Consider the following 13,867-nt stretch of genomic DNA (forward strand, 5'->3'; position numbering starts at 1 on the left):
CCTCCACTATGCGGGGCATGAGCAGGACTCGCTCGCACACGGAGCAGTAGGTGTAAGATTCTGGGGCATCATGGCGAAAGATATAATGGCTGCAAATATCAGACTCCAGCATGTTGTCAGGCCTATCGGGACAGACTGGGGTGCCTAACAGCACAGCGCCAGGTCATTAGTAAGTCTGTGCACCAGACCTCACCCCAGCAACAACGTGAAGTAATAGGATACTGGGACGAGAGGTAGGGGTGTAGTGTGTGCAGCCGCTGGAGGGGTGTGGCGGCCTTAAGATGCATTCTGTGCAGGCTATGAAGTCTGCAGCAACATTCACTTCTTACCAGAAAAATATCTGCGGACACCCAGTTAAGTAGGCACTTATGCATGCAGGGAAACTGGTGCAGCTGGGCCTTGCGCCATGTGTGCCCGGACTCTCAAGCTCACCAGCAGCCCTCGTGATCCCACAGCCGGCATTCACTTGGTGGGTTAAAGGGGAGGGAGGTGGGCAGCCACAAACAGACACGCAATCAGCTAGCTGTTGCAGCGGTCGCACCCCACAATGTATTGCGGCGGTCGTACCCCACTGTGTTCCTTACCACCCCCACAGTTTTCTTACCTCCCCCCACGGTGATTCAGCGGTGTCAGCCAGGTGTGCTCGCCACAGCTCCGAGCTGCAGACCCAAATTGATTCTATGCAGGATCTAATAGGGCCCGGATCCCCCAGCATGCTCCCTGCCCGCCCAAACCCACCTTGCAATGAACTCTTTGAGAAAGGCTCGGTGTAAAACGGCCATGTTTAATAACAACAATCATAACCTCAAAGATGCTATTAAACATTCCGCCCCAGTGCTGCGCTGTCCATTGGAACTAGTGCTGAATGGACGTCCAATGGTCGTGTGCAGCACTGAGGAGGTAGTGCTGCCGTCGGCCAATGCACCGAGGCAGCACGTAAGGGGTTACACATGACAAAGCTAAGATCAGGTAAACATAAACATTATCAAATTGCATTAAACATTCATCAAATTGGCATTTGTATTATTAACATTCTTCTTTCCCTCAGCACCAAGGGGCCCTTTGGCTCGCATCTCCCCAGGCTGAGTTCCCCATGCCAGGTACAACCCACCTGCGCCCTCTGAGTGGTGGGCCCCAACCCTCGAGTCCTTGTCCGCCATTTCCAGGGCCCACCCCTCGGCCACCAGGCTGCCCAGGTTCCCAGGAGGCTCGTACCTGTCGCCCTCTCCTCCCCAGCTGGTGGCCTCCATTTCCCTGCGGAGAGCTTACCGTCTCTACCCTCGGTGCTGGCTTAGGGAGTGCGCAAGGCGGACTCCCGTCAATTGTGTAGGTGTATGTCAATGGTCCAATGTCTCATTACCGCCACAAGGGTGACTAGGGCCACAGGTCCGTCGCCCTCCCCCCTCCCCCCCCTCCCCCCTCAAGTAAATTCTGCGCAAAGGACAAAATTTCCCTGATCCATGTGTCCGTGCCGAAGTCCGACAAGTGAACTCCATCTTGGTGAAACATTGTAGCTCCGGAAATCATTTTGTGTGGGAGGTGGACCAAGCGACCCCTCACTGAGCACAACTTGGCCAACTCCCCATTCAGACGTCTGACCGACACATTCAAAACCCTAGCCCGGATTCCATTCCCCCAAGATTGTTGTGGGATCATGCAGGACCATGCGATCCTGGCCTGCGGAAAGGTCCTCCCCAACCATGCGAATTCTGTGAGCAGCGCCTCTTTAACTGCCAGGCGTCCACGATCTACCATGTCGTTGCCTCCCAGGTGGATGATGATCAGATCCGGGGACTTCTGTCCCTCACGTTCTTTAATATCCTCGACGAGCCACCGCAAATGCCGAATGCGCATTCCTCCTACTCCATGCCACAAGAATTCAGTCCCCTCCAAGCCAGATGGTTTCCGCACTCGCCGTTGTTGCAACCGCACCGCCGCACGAACGAGTGTCCCAATACCCACACCACCTTTCTCCGCATACTAGTAATCGGAGAAGAAATGGAAAAGTCAGGCATAGTCAAGTTATCATGTCAAAGCAACTCAGGCCTTGCGTATCGTTTGCAACATTCGGACGACCAACGTCCCACTACTGCGGAAGAGGACAGTCTTGCCCCTGCTGCTAGTGTCGCTGCCCCTATCCTAAAGGAATGAGATGATTATCCAGAATTTCCCTGTCCCACTTCTACCAGGGCCCTCCGCAGCACAGCCTTAAACTGGTACTGCGACACAGTCTCCTTGTTTGTGAATGAATAGGGCCTGACCCCTCCCCTGCGGGCAGATTACTAAGTATGCCTGCATACAGGCGACCGGGCAAATAGGTGCCGCAGGCGCGGGGCTCAGATGTATCACCGCCCCTTTGCCTGACTGGTCGTTCTTAGATTTCCTCGGGACCACTACCAATTCCCCGGCGGCAATCCTGGTGTCCTCAAACTGGATCCCCCCCCACCCCCCCACCCATCTAGGTCAGTTCTAGCAGTCCCCACAATCTCTCCCAAGCGAAAAGCCCCATAAAAGGCTAAAGAATACACTGCAGAGAAAAGCGTGCTTTCAAACACCGAAATGCATATCCTAGGAAGGACTCCCAAGATGCAGCCCAGGATCCTAATGTCAAAAGAACGTCTACCGTCTCGCCTAGGGCCCTCTAACTTAGCCCACCCTGACAAGGCCTTCCTGACAACAAATGATGCCCCAGGGTCGTGTGCACCCGCTAATCTAGCGAAGAACCCCACTGCTGACACATGGGCCCTGGCGTAAGAGTGGCCTGCCTTGATCCCTGAGTTCTTGGAGGAAGAAGTACATTGCCTGATCTGAAAACCAATTTGCAATACCTGCCTTCTGCACCACCGTCCTGTAAGACAAAATAATCTGTTGATATGCTTTCCGAGTGCGTTCACTCAATGAGGCACCTACCAGCCATCTAGTGCGGGGCTCCAATCCTCCACAGTGATGGTGGAAACCCTGTCATCCGATCCTCCGCCTCGGGGTGACACCTCCGGAAGTCCTGCAACTTGGAACGAGACAAAGCGTCAGCAGCATGACTGTCTACCCCTGGGATGTGTGCCGCCCTAAACAGCAAGTTCAGTTTTAAACATGTTAACACCAAGCGCTACAGTACCCTCAGGACATGCCTACATGTAGCACTCTGCCTGTTAATGGCCTCCACTACTGCCATGTTATCCAACCAAAATATGACTGACCTATTCCTGAATTGCTCTGCCCATATGGTCACTGCCACTAGGATTGGGAATAATTCCAAGAAGGCTATGTTCCTGGTCAGGCGACTCTCATGCCACTCCTGTGGCCACTCGACCCCACACCACTGAGGACCCAGGATTGCCCCGAAACCAATGCTGCCTGCTGCATCCGTGAACAGGCCCAGCTCTATGTTGGACACCGGTGGTGCCGGCCTCACAACCGCGCCATTAAAATGTTCCAGGAAATCCCGCCACACTCTAAGGTCCTCCCTCACCTCAGCCCGAAGGCGCACTCGGTGATGCTTCTGTGTCAAGCCCACCATGGCCCTTGCTATTTATCTCGAAGGGACGGCCCATTGGGATAATCCTGAGGGCGAAGTTCAACTGGCCTACCAACACCTGCAATTGGTGTAGAGTTACTTTGGCACTGGCCAATGCAGAATCAATTGCTGTGGGGAAGGCTTGTACCTTGTCAAGCTGCAACCTACACTCGCCTGCCACTGTGTCAATTTCAATGCCCAAAAAGGACATGCATGTCTCCGGACCCACTGTCTGTCCGGGGGCCAAAGGTATCTGAAACTCCCTGAACATGGCTACCAGCTGCTCTAACGCCTGTGCACATGCTCCTGACACAGCAGAACCCATGACCATGAAGTCATCCAAGTAATGTACCACCTCTTTGCACCCAGTCCTGTGAGAAAACCACCATTGGAGCATGGAACTTAAGGTTTCAAAGTACTTACAAGACACAGCGCACCCCATCGGCATGCACCAGTCATAATAAAACTGCTGATTCAGCTGAAAGCCTAACAACTTGTAATCTTCAGGGTGGACTGGCAACAGGCGAAATGCCTGTTCTATGTCTATTTTGGCCATCGCTTTGGGACCCAATTCTCTCAATTTTTTCAGGGCAGCGTTGAATGAGGAATATGTCACTGAACACATGGATGGGTCAATCGCATCGATTACTGAGGCCCCTTGCGGCGCAGACAGATTATGAATCATTCTAAACTGGCCAGGTTCTTTCTTGGGTACTACACCCAGGGGGGAACAGACATAACCGGGCAGAGGCGGGACCGGGAAAGGTCCTGCAACACGCCCCAACGCTAGTTCCTTCTCTACCTTCAATTCCACTACTTGAGGCTGTAATCGCGCAGACGCTAAGTTTTTACAATACTCTATAGGGGAACTCCTTGTGCTGGAATGCGGAAACCTTCTGAAAACCCCAAGTACAGTAGTTTGGCTGCTGACCGGTCTGGGTACTGATTCAGCCAATAAATCTGTTTCCCTATATCCACAGGAGTAGGCAACTTAAGGCTGTGGAGGCTTAATCTCCTTGCCACTACCTCCTTTTACTTTGGATTTTTTGATTCATTTGAACTCTGGGTGGGAGGGGTGCCCGCAGAAGGAGCACGCATGCTTGAATTTACACTAACCTGTGGGCCAAGTTCAGACTTTTGAAGGCCCAGCACGTACCCCTCTTCTCCCCAGGTCCTCCCTGGGATGGCCGAAAGGGCTGCCTATTAGACCTGAACCCCCCTCAGATCTCCCATTTACGCTCTCTAGCCAGACGTTGTCTTCCACCTGATCCCACCCTATTTCTGGGTCTTGAACCTTTTCCATCTGAAGTCTTTATCATAATCGAGCCATGCAGTACCACCATGCGTCGTGTGTGCTTTCAGAATTTTATGCATGTAATATACCAACGACACAGCCAACTCAGGCTTTTTCTCCATGATGACTGTCATGAACACTTGAAAACCAAAGAGCCAATTTGTGATGGACTCCTCAACCCTCGGTCTCCTGTCCCTAACGGAGCTGTCCTTCCCCTCTTTGTCTTTGCTTTCCACCTCCCAACGCTTTGGCCTAATTAAAGAGAACATATCAATGTATTCCCCTTTCAAGATTTTCTCTTTCACTTCAGGTGTTACATGCGTCGCTAACTTACGCGGCTTGGACAGTACATAGCCCTGGCCCCCCCTACTTTAGCCACCCCTTCCGCCACCCTGCCCGCGTCCTCAGGCTTACCTCCTGAAAATTCAGGTGCCTTTTGCAGGGTTGGGGCCACATTTTGCGCTGCTGGTGGATTGCTGCCCAGCGCCTTGACCAGGATGGCTAGCTGCCTGCTAATTTCGCCGAGCGCGCCCCCTTCTGGGATCCCTGGCGCCCACGGAGCTACAGCCGCTGCTGTGGTCCCAAGGGGAGGAGGGGGAGACCCCACCACTGGCAATGCCCCTACCCCTTCTATTTCCCGGGGTTTCGGCCCCGGCGCCAATGCCCTCAGGGCACTCAAAATTTCCACTACTGCGCCCCCTGGACAAGCATCTACTGGCTGCGCTACGGGTGCGAGGGGGGGGGGGGTTGTTAACCACTACTGGACTGCTTCCTGTATTTGCAGCGAAGGCGGTGGGGCTAGGGACCATTGCAGCTAATGCCCCCCGAAGTTCTGCCAACATAGCCCCCATCTCGTCGTTCGGTGTGGGCCCCACCGGAGTCGTAGGGGTGCTGCTGTGCGGTACCACAGGCACCTGGGGCGGCACAGTATGGATCGCCGGTTCAAGAGGAACACCTGTAGGGGGCCGCCTGTCCTGATCTGGTTTGCCCGACCCCCTCCTATACTTGCCCTTCCTCCCATGCTGCTGAACCTTAGGTTTCTTAACTAGAGGCGGGAAGGCTGCCTTTGGGGGCACTGCTGCAAAAGAACCCTAAGACAGCAGTGGTAGAGAACCGGCACTTTTGTCGATGGGACTCTGCCCTGCCAGATGAAAGCACTGCAGCTGGACGGCTCCCATGAGCTAGAGATCCTCTTGGCTCAACGACCCAAGCTAATCGCAGCTCTGTTCCAGAGAGCCTGTGCCATTGGGCAAGATGCCTTGTCGGCACCCTCCTGCACCACCTGCCCGACCGCTGCCTCTCTGGCAGTCCGACAGGAGCGGAACTACTCCATCCCCTCCACATATGTCCTGTCTCCATCCCATCTCTGTCCCTACGACCACAAGTACTGGGTTATCAGTGACTCCATTCGATCTCCAGCAACTTGCTGATGGCGACCACTACGGTAACTGGTTTGGCCGTCTAATGAATATTATCCATCTACATTGCTCCCCTGCTACGATAAATATTCATGGCAGTATTGACGGCCGCCGTGTAGATACTGAATCCCACACCTTTTCGGGTGCCCTCAGTCTCCATTGACTAACATTGGGCTCTGTGACCTTTGACATGCCCTGTGCCGCTGCTGGTGCATTACCTACCTTAAACTGTTCCTGTCCCAGTGTTGGTCCAAACCCTTGAAGACTGGAAAAGTAAGTTACCTGTTAATGCGTAGAACGTTTCTGCTCCCATAGCATACCAACGCATTGCAAAGTCCTCCCGTTCTCATTGGCAATATCAAGTATTTCTATCACTGTAAAGCATTGATTACTGCCTTGCAAAAAAATTCCTGCTACATTCGAAAAATATTGCTAATTTTAAAAACTTACTTACCTGCAACTTAGTTACTCTTGATTTTAAATATAAAATAACAAAGTAATAATTTTTAATACAAAACAATTGGTCTTGGATTCAGTCCTTGAGTGTGTGACATCATTTCTTGTCTGAGTGTTCAAGATCTTCTTAACTCTACCTTCTGATAAGCCAAACTGCTGGACCACACTACCACACTCGGAGCTTTTAGTATTAACAACTTAAGCCTCTGGGGACTCTGTTCACAGTACACCTTTCTTTGGTATAGTGTATGTACAGAACCGGCTTCATACACATAGCGAGGGGCGTTTGGCTGTATATATGGTCGTGGGACTTGTGCCTGGACTTCTTGGCGCTTATAGTATGTAATGCGTGTATGGAGGCAGCCAGTATTTAAGGGCAGTGCTCTTAATGAGAGTTAATCTACATCAGTGAGACACCACCACACCTGCAGACATCAAGGTCCAATGTGCTTTAAGGTTTAATGCACCATATGACAACTGAACCATCGCCAAACCAGTCAGACTCCAAGCGCTAGTAGTGTTACCACTATCAATGGTACTAATTTTGGAAACTCAGAAAATGAAATCGTGGGTGGGCTCAGCCTGGAACTCAAACCATCTATCAAGCTGACCAGATGTGCATCTGCAAAACAAAGGGGATGATGGAGGGAGTGTTGAACATTGCAAGCACCCCCCTCCCCAGTTCAGACATGGCTATATGCTAATCAGTCTGACCCTGTGCCTCGTGGGATCAGTCTGACACTGTGCCTCGTGGGAACAGTCCAGCCTGTGAAACAGCAGCACCGTCAGGGGTGTGACATGGGCTACCAAGAAACTAAGCACTGTCAGGTGCCTGACGTGGGCTATAAAGAAACGCAGCACTGTCAGGTGCCTGACGTGGGCTACCAAGAAACGCAGCACTGTTGGGTGCCTGACGTGGGCTACCAAGAAACGCAGCACTGTCGGGTGCCTGACGTGGGCTACCAAGAAACTCAGCACTGTCGGGTGCCTGACGTGGGCTACCAAAAAACGCAGCACTGTCGGGTGCCTGACGTGGGCTACCAAGAAACGCAGCACTGTCGGGTGCACCTGTACTATGCTGCAGGCTTCAGTGCTTTGCGGCCTCTGCCGGAATCCGAGATTGGGAGTTTGCTACTGTCCCAGTGGGACAGGAAGTCCGAACCCCAGATAGGGTTTTCTGTGTGTGTGTGTGTGGGGGGGAGGGGAGGGGAGGGGTCTGTGCTAGGGGCAGTGCTGTGCTGAGACCTGGTTGAACAGCTCAGGGCCAGATATAGCAGCAGCCCTACCCGCGAACTACACCTACATTAGCAAAAATAGACTGCATAAAGAGGGAGGTGGGATTGCAATTATTTTTCAAAATATATACACCTGTAAATGGATAGACCTTGACATCCAAAACTGCGAAGCTGGATCTTTTAAGCTCCTACTATCCACAAACTTCACCTTATCTGGTGCTTTAATCTATTGTGCTCCCGGCACAGCCAGCACCTGGGCAACCTCCTTTCCTGAGTACATTGCCCCGTTCCTGTTAGATGCCACTAACTTTCTGATAGTCGGAGACCTAAATATCCACTTTAATGATATCTCTTGTCACACCAGTACCAACCTCATAGCTGACCTAGCAGCATTAAACCTTACTCTTTGCAACTCTGGCCCAACCCATAAGGCTGGCAATCTACTTGATCCGATCTTCTCCAATCTTGACAATATTGTATGTAAACCACATGTACCTATCCCCTGGTCCGACCATTACTTGGTGGAATTTACAATAACTGTCCCCCTGCCTGTCACTTCTCAGACTGCTCCTACTGGACCTAGGGTAATGAGAAATTGGAAAAAACTCGAAACTGCCCAGCTGAATGCACGCCTTGAAGAAACCAGGCCCCTCACTAACATAACAAACATCGAGGAGGCCGCAGTTATCCACAACTGGCTTAGTTCTGCCATCAATGTATGCCTTCCACAAAGAAATAAAAAGCAGAACTCACATCATCCCCCTGCCTCTTGGTTTACAGACTCAATTAAACTTGAAAAAACTGCTTGCAAAAATTTAGAGCGTCGATGGCGTGCACCTGACGACCCCTCAATAAAGCTATTATATAAAGCTGCCCTATCGAAATACCATGCTAACTGTAAAATAGCCAGAGCTGAATATACCAAATTAACTATTGAGAATGCTCAAAACCGTCCCAAAGCACTTTTTAAAATTGTGCAAGAACTCTCTGGTTCTACCTGTCAACCGAAAGCCCCTTGCTTGGACTCCTCACAGTGCAATGTTCTCGCAGAATTTTTTATAAACAAAATAGCTAAAATCTATGCAGATTTCAAAGACCCAACTTCTTCTCCAATAGTACCTGAATTTCCCAAAATGATTTCTCTCTCTGACAATGCTAGACCGGATCCATCTTTAGGTGACACCTCTCAGCATTTAGCTAACTAGGATTTGCTCAACCTGTCATTACGTGAAATCATCAAAACTATCAAATCTGGTTCCCTTATGGATCCCTTTCCCCCACAAATCCTTCTGACACTCGACACCCCTTCCCTTATGCTCATTCTGGAGCTCCTTAACTCCTCCTTAAGGGAAGCCAAAGTCCCCAAGGCGTGGAAACATGCTATGGTATCACCCTTATTGAAGAAAGCTACTGCGGATCCAGATGACCCTTCTAATTTCCGCCCAATCTCGCTCCTACCCCTATTTTCTAAAATCTTGGAAAAACATATTGTTACCCAACTTACTTTACAGAAACAAATAACCTCCTTCACACATCTCAGTCAGGATTTAGGGCAGGTTTCTCAACTGAATCGACCCTTCTACGGGTCTCCGAGACCATACGCCGGCAAGTTGACAATAGGGAAACCGTGGCACTCATCTTACTCTACCTCAGTGCCGCGTTTGACACGGTTTCCCACACCATCCTCCTTAACACCTTGCAAACTTGTGGCATATCTGGATCTGCCCTTGCATGGCTCAAAAGCTTCCTTACTGACAGAACCTTCCAAGTCTTCTCTTCCACCCTCCTCCCAAGGCTCGATTCTCAGCCCCATTTTATTTAATTTTTACATCAGTCCCCTTGCTACTTTAGCGGAACTATCTGGGTTGACGATCTACTCGGATGCTGATGACACCCAGCTCATTTATTCCCTCTCCGCTAATGCACATTCTAACCCGTCTTCCCTCTGCTCCGGCCTTAACAACATTGCCAAATGGATGCATGATAACAAACTGAAACTCAATGCAGGAAAGACCGAACTGCTTCTGTTTGGTAAGCACACTGCCTTGTGGGGCCCCCAACATTGGCCATCTCGGATGGGACCCACACCCTCTCCCTCCAAAACCGCTCGCAATCTTGGCATCATTTTTGATGACCAAATGTCTATGAAACAACAAGCGGTCAGAGTTGCAGCCACTTGTTTTACCATCCTCAAGTGGCTCAGGAAAATCATGTGGATGCTCCCCCAGGACACACAAAAAAACGTAGTCCAGGCCCTAATCACATCTAGACTGGACTACAGCAACATCTTGTACCTGGGAGCCTGTAAAGAAGTCACGAGGAAATTTCAAACAGTACAAAACGAAGCGGTTAGGCTGCTCTGCAAACTGCCCAAAAAATATTACACCTCCTCTAGTCCACGTAGTCTTCACTGGCTTCGAATCGAAAGCCGCACAAAATGTAAAGCCTTGTGTTTCATGCACAGAATTAAGGCAGGCAAATCACCATCCTACCTGAGCACCCTTGTTCACCAATATTGCCCTCCAAGAACCCTCCGCTCTTCAAGCCAACATAAGTTTCAGGTACCCAGGATTAACCGAGCAAGAATGGGTGGACGCTCCTTCTCATTCCTTGCCCCTTCTCTTTGGAATTCTCTCCCCATCCAGCTCCGCACGGACAAATGCTACCTCCAATTCCGTAGGAACCTAAAAACATTGTTGTTCAACCAATAATCCTCCTATAAGCCCTTCTGTCCCCGTACTGTATTTTCGCTCAAAATGTCTTTAGCGCCGGGAAACCTCCGGGTAGCTGCGCGCTCTATAAAAATAAATATAATAATAATAATAGGGGCGAGGCTTCTGTGCACCTCCGTGGGTGCACAGGTAAATGTGTACAGGTGACTGGGGAAGTGTCTGCAGTCATTCTATGGACCAGCTAATGCATTGCACCTCTTGTACCAGCACAGAACGGACCTGGACCGCAACTGTGAAGTTGGCCTGGTATATGCTCTCCACTAGTAAAAAGTTGACCATCAATTGGACCCACAGTTCGAAGGCACAGGAGTCGCAAGAGGACCTCGAGCGATTTCAGCACAGCCCACGGAGCACCCAGTGTGAGGTCAAAGTTCTTGGTAGGAAATAGTGCCAGATGTTGGGGCTACTCGGAGCCCAATGCACTTGTTCAGGAATTGCCAACAACCACATGCACTTGCAAATGCACGCGGCGCACAGGGGTTCGGGTATTGCAGCCCCCGCAAGAGACACTGGCCTCAAACTCAGTAAGAGGGCAGCTCAGGCCTTAAGGGGCATCTCCTGTGTTGCTGGATCCTTCGGAGTCCGTAGGAGCTCCGGATCAGCAGATCGGTTTGCAGTGTTGAGCTGCCTGCGAATGCAGGGAAGTGACTCCTTCACTCCAAGGGAGATTATCTTTGGTTGTCCCTGATGCTTCCACGGGTCCTACACGGAGCCTGTATGATGCACGAGCACAGAAGGTGCAACAGACAGAGGTAGATGAAGTCTGGCCCAAACTAAGTCCAGCGGGTCCAGACGGTCGAAGTGCAGTGGTTTCTGGTTCAGTATCTTGTCCATGTCGAATCTAAGGTCCTACAGCCAGGTAACTCTTATGTACCCACAGGAGAGGGTTCGAAAGAATTAGGGGACCCTCCTAGGGAAGGGTCTGAACAGAGTGGAGGTTACTCCCATTTCCTTTGTCCAGTTACGCACCAGAGCAGGAGCCAATGTCTCCTAGGACTGGTTTGAACTGGACTTTGCACAGAGACCCCAAATGTGCCCCTCATGAAGACTTTAGGTCATTGGCAAGCGCACCCACCCAGACCTAATACACTAAATCCTGTCTGGGAGGTGGTCACACCTTAATGTTCTGCCTTCCCCTGCTCGAGCTCGGCTCAGCAGCAGGAGTGCAGAAATGTCTCTGGCAGCAACCATTTTGTGCAGTACAGGACTAGAAGGCTGGTACCGGGAACACCAGGGACCCCACGAAGCTCGCCACAGAGAGGTGGAATCATACCTCCCACACTGTTTACTGTTGTGGGGGTATGATTCCAACATGTTTGACACCAAACACGACCGGGTTTGTTTCAGCTGTTTTAGAGTTGGTCATCACGCAGTTGCATAATGCCTCTCTATAGGTTGTATATGGCTGCTTCACTGACAACCCGGGAGAATGGACTCAGTAGGCAGCAGGGGTTCATGCAGTGGCACCCTCTCACTTAGAACCAAGCACCCTGCCTTCAGGATTATAAAGGCCTGCAGAAGGGGTGACTTCTAGGTTTTAAGTGCAGTGACCCTTAAATATAGTAAACCTACATTGTAAGTGGTGCATGCTCCAACTTACACAGGCTGCAATGGCAGGCCGGTTGTTCCATTTTACATGGCCTCTCATGAGTGGCATAATACATGCTTCAGCCCATGGGAGGCCTCTGGGGTACCTATCCCCTGGGTACATGTGTACCATATACTAGGGACTGACAAGGGTACCCCAGTATCCAATCTGGAGTGTGCCTAAGTACATAGCCATTTAGAGAGAAAGCAGATAGACTGGGGTCCTGATTAGCAGGTGCCCAGTCAGACTAGTCAAAAACGTATTACATTTAGCAAAAAGTGGGGGTAACCATAAGTAGATCCTACTTTCCTACAACTGTCCCAGTACCAGTGCGTAGCGCCTGGCCTGTCTCCCCCCCCCCCCCAGTGCGCAGCGCCTGGCCTGGTCCCCCCCCCCGTGCGCAGCGCCTGGCCTGTCCCCCCCCGTGTGCAGCGCCTGGCCTGTTCCCCCCCCCCCCCCGTGTGCAGCGCCTGGCCTGTTCCACCCCCCCCCGTGCGCAGCGCCTGGCCTGTTCCACCCCCCACCCCCTCCCCGTGCGCAGCGCCTGGCCTGTTCCACCCCCCCCCCCCCCCCCCCCGTGCGCAGCGCCTGGCCTGTTCCACCCCCCCCCCCCCCCCCCCGTGCGCAGCGCCTGGCCTGTTCCCCCACCCGCCAGTGCGCAGCGCCTGGCCTGGCCTGTTCTTTCCCCCCCCCAGTGCGCAGCGCCTGGCCTGTTCTGTTCTTTCCCCCCCCCCCCAGTGCGCAGCGCCTGGCCTGTTCTTCCCCCCCCCCCACCCCCCAGTGCGCAGCGCCTGGCCTGTTCTTCCCCCCCCCCGTGCGCAGTGCCGGACCTGTCTCCCCCCCCCCCCACCCCCCGTGCGCAGCGCCGGACCTGTCCCCCCCCCCTGCGCAGCGCCTGGCCTGTCCACCCCCCCCCTCCCCTCCTGCGCAGCGCCTGGCCTGTCCCTCCCCATTGCGCAGTGCTGTCCCAATACTCAAGGATTCGAAGGGTGGGGTACCTCAACGTGCTACTACCCCCTGCGGATCCTAGTAGGTGGGAGCATTTATCATTTTCGGCTCAGAGTACAAGGACGCCGGGGCATCGACATGCCCGGGCATGGGGCACGGGGGCTGCCCACCGCGGGCTCTATCAGGAGGGGACTGAAATAAAAGCCAAGTCCAGCTTCAGCGCTCCAAGTGAGTCTTTTAAAATCAGTCTATGACTATGAACCGCATAACATCAAAGGCGAGCAGGGCATCAGGGAGCGGTGTCCGTCAATCAAAGCCTCGGGGCTTCTGGGCGCTAGCCGAGCATTCTTCCTTGTGAAGCACTAGTGACTGTGCCAGGGCCCCCTGCGATCGCAGCCGTGAGGAGTCCGTGTGATGCGTCATTCCACTCAATGTCCGGCCTGGACAGCAGACGCCTCACCCTCGTGACTCACACCGGACACTTTAAATCCCATCCAGATGGAGGTATCCCACAATCCTCTCTGCCCAGGTCTCTCTGACTCACACAGTGATGCATTCAAGCCCTTACTCATGAGTCTGCACTTTCAGACATGAGGTGACCAGCAGTCCAGGCGGTAGAAACGTCCACCTCAAACTTGTCCATTGTCCTAACAGCTCAGTGGGTTTTTCTCCTGCTGCTGGT

General features: G+C 52.3%; 1 long non-coding RNA gene across 1 annotated transcript; it reads right to left on the reverse strand.

Annotated features, from left to right (window-relative positions):
- Positions 1-1,437: 1,437 nt before the first annotated feature.
- Positions 1,438-13,321, reverse strand: LOC147659466 (uncharacterized). Its single transcript, XR_015307240.1, has 3 exons — positions 13,236-13,321; positions 2,911-3,001; positions 1,438-1,980 (listed from the first exon to the last, which is right to left on the reverse strand). It is a non-coding gene; the product is annotated as an uncharacterized LOC147659466 (long non-coding RNA).
- Positions 13,322-13,867: the final 546 nt, after the last annotated feature.

This window comes from Lissotriton vulgaris, unplaced genomic scaffold (genome assembly GCF_964263255.1).
Source record: "Lissotriton vulgaris unplaced genomic scaffold, aLisVul1.2 SCAFFOLD_1376, whole genome shotgun sequence".
NCBI classification, from domain to species: domain Eukaryota; kingdom Metazoa; phylum Chordata; class Amphibia; order Caudata; family Salamandridae; genus Lissotriton; species Lissotriton vulgaris.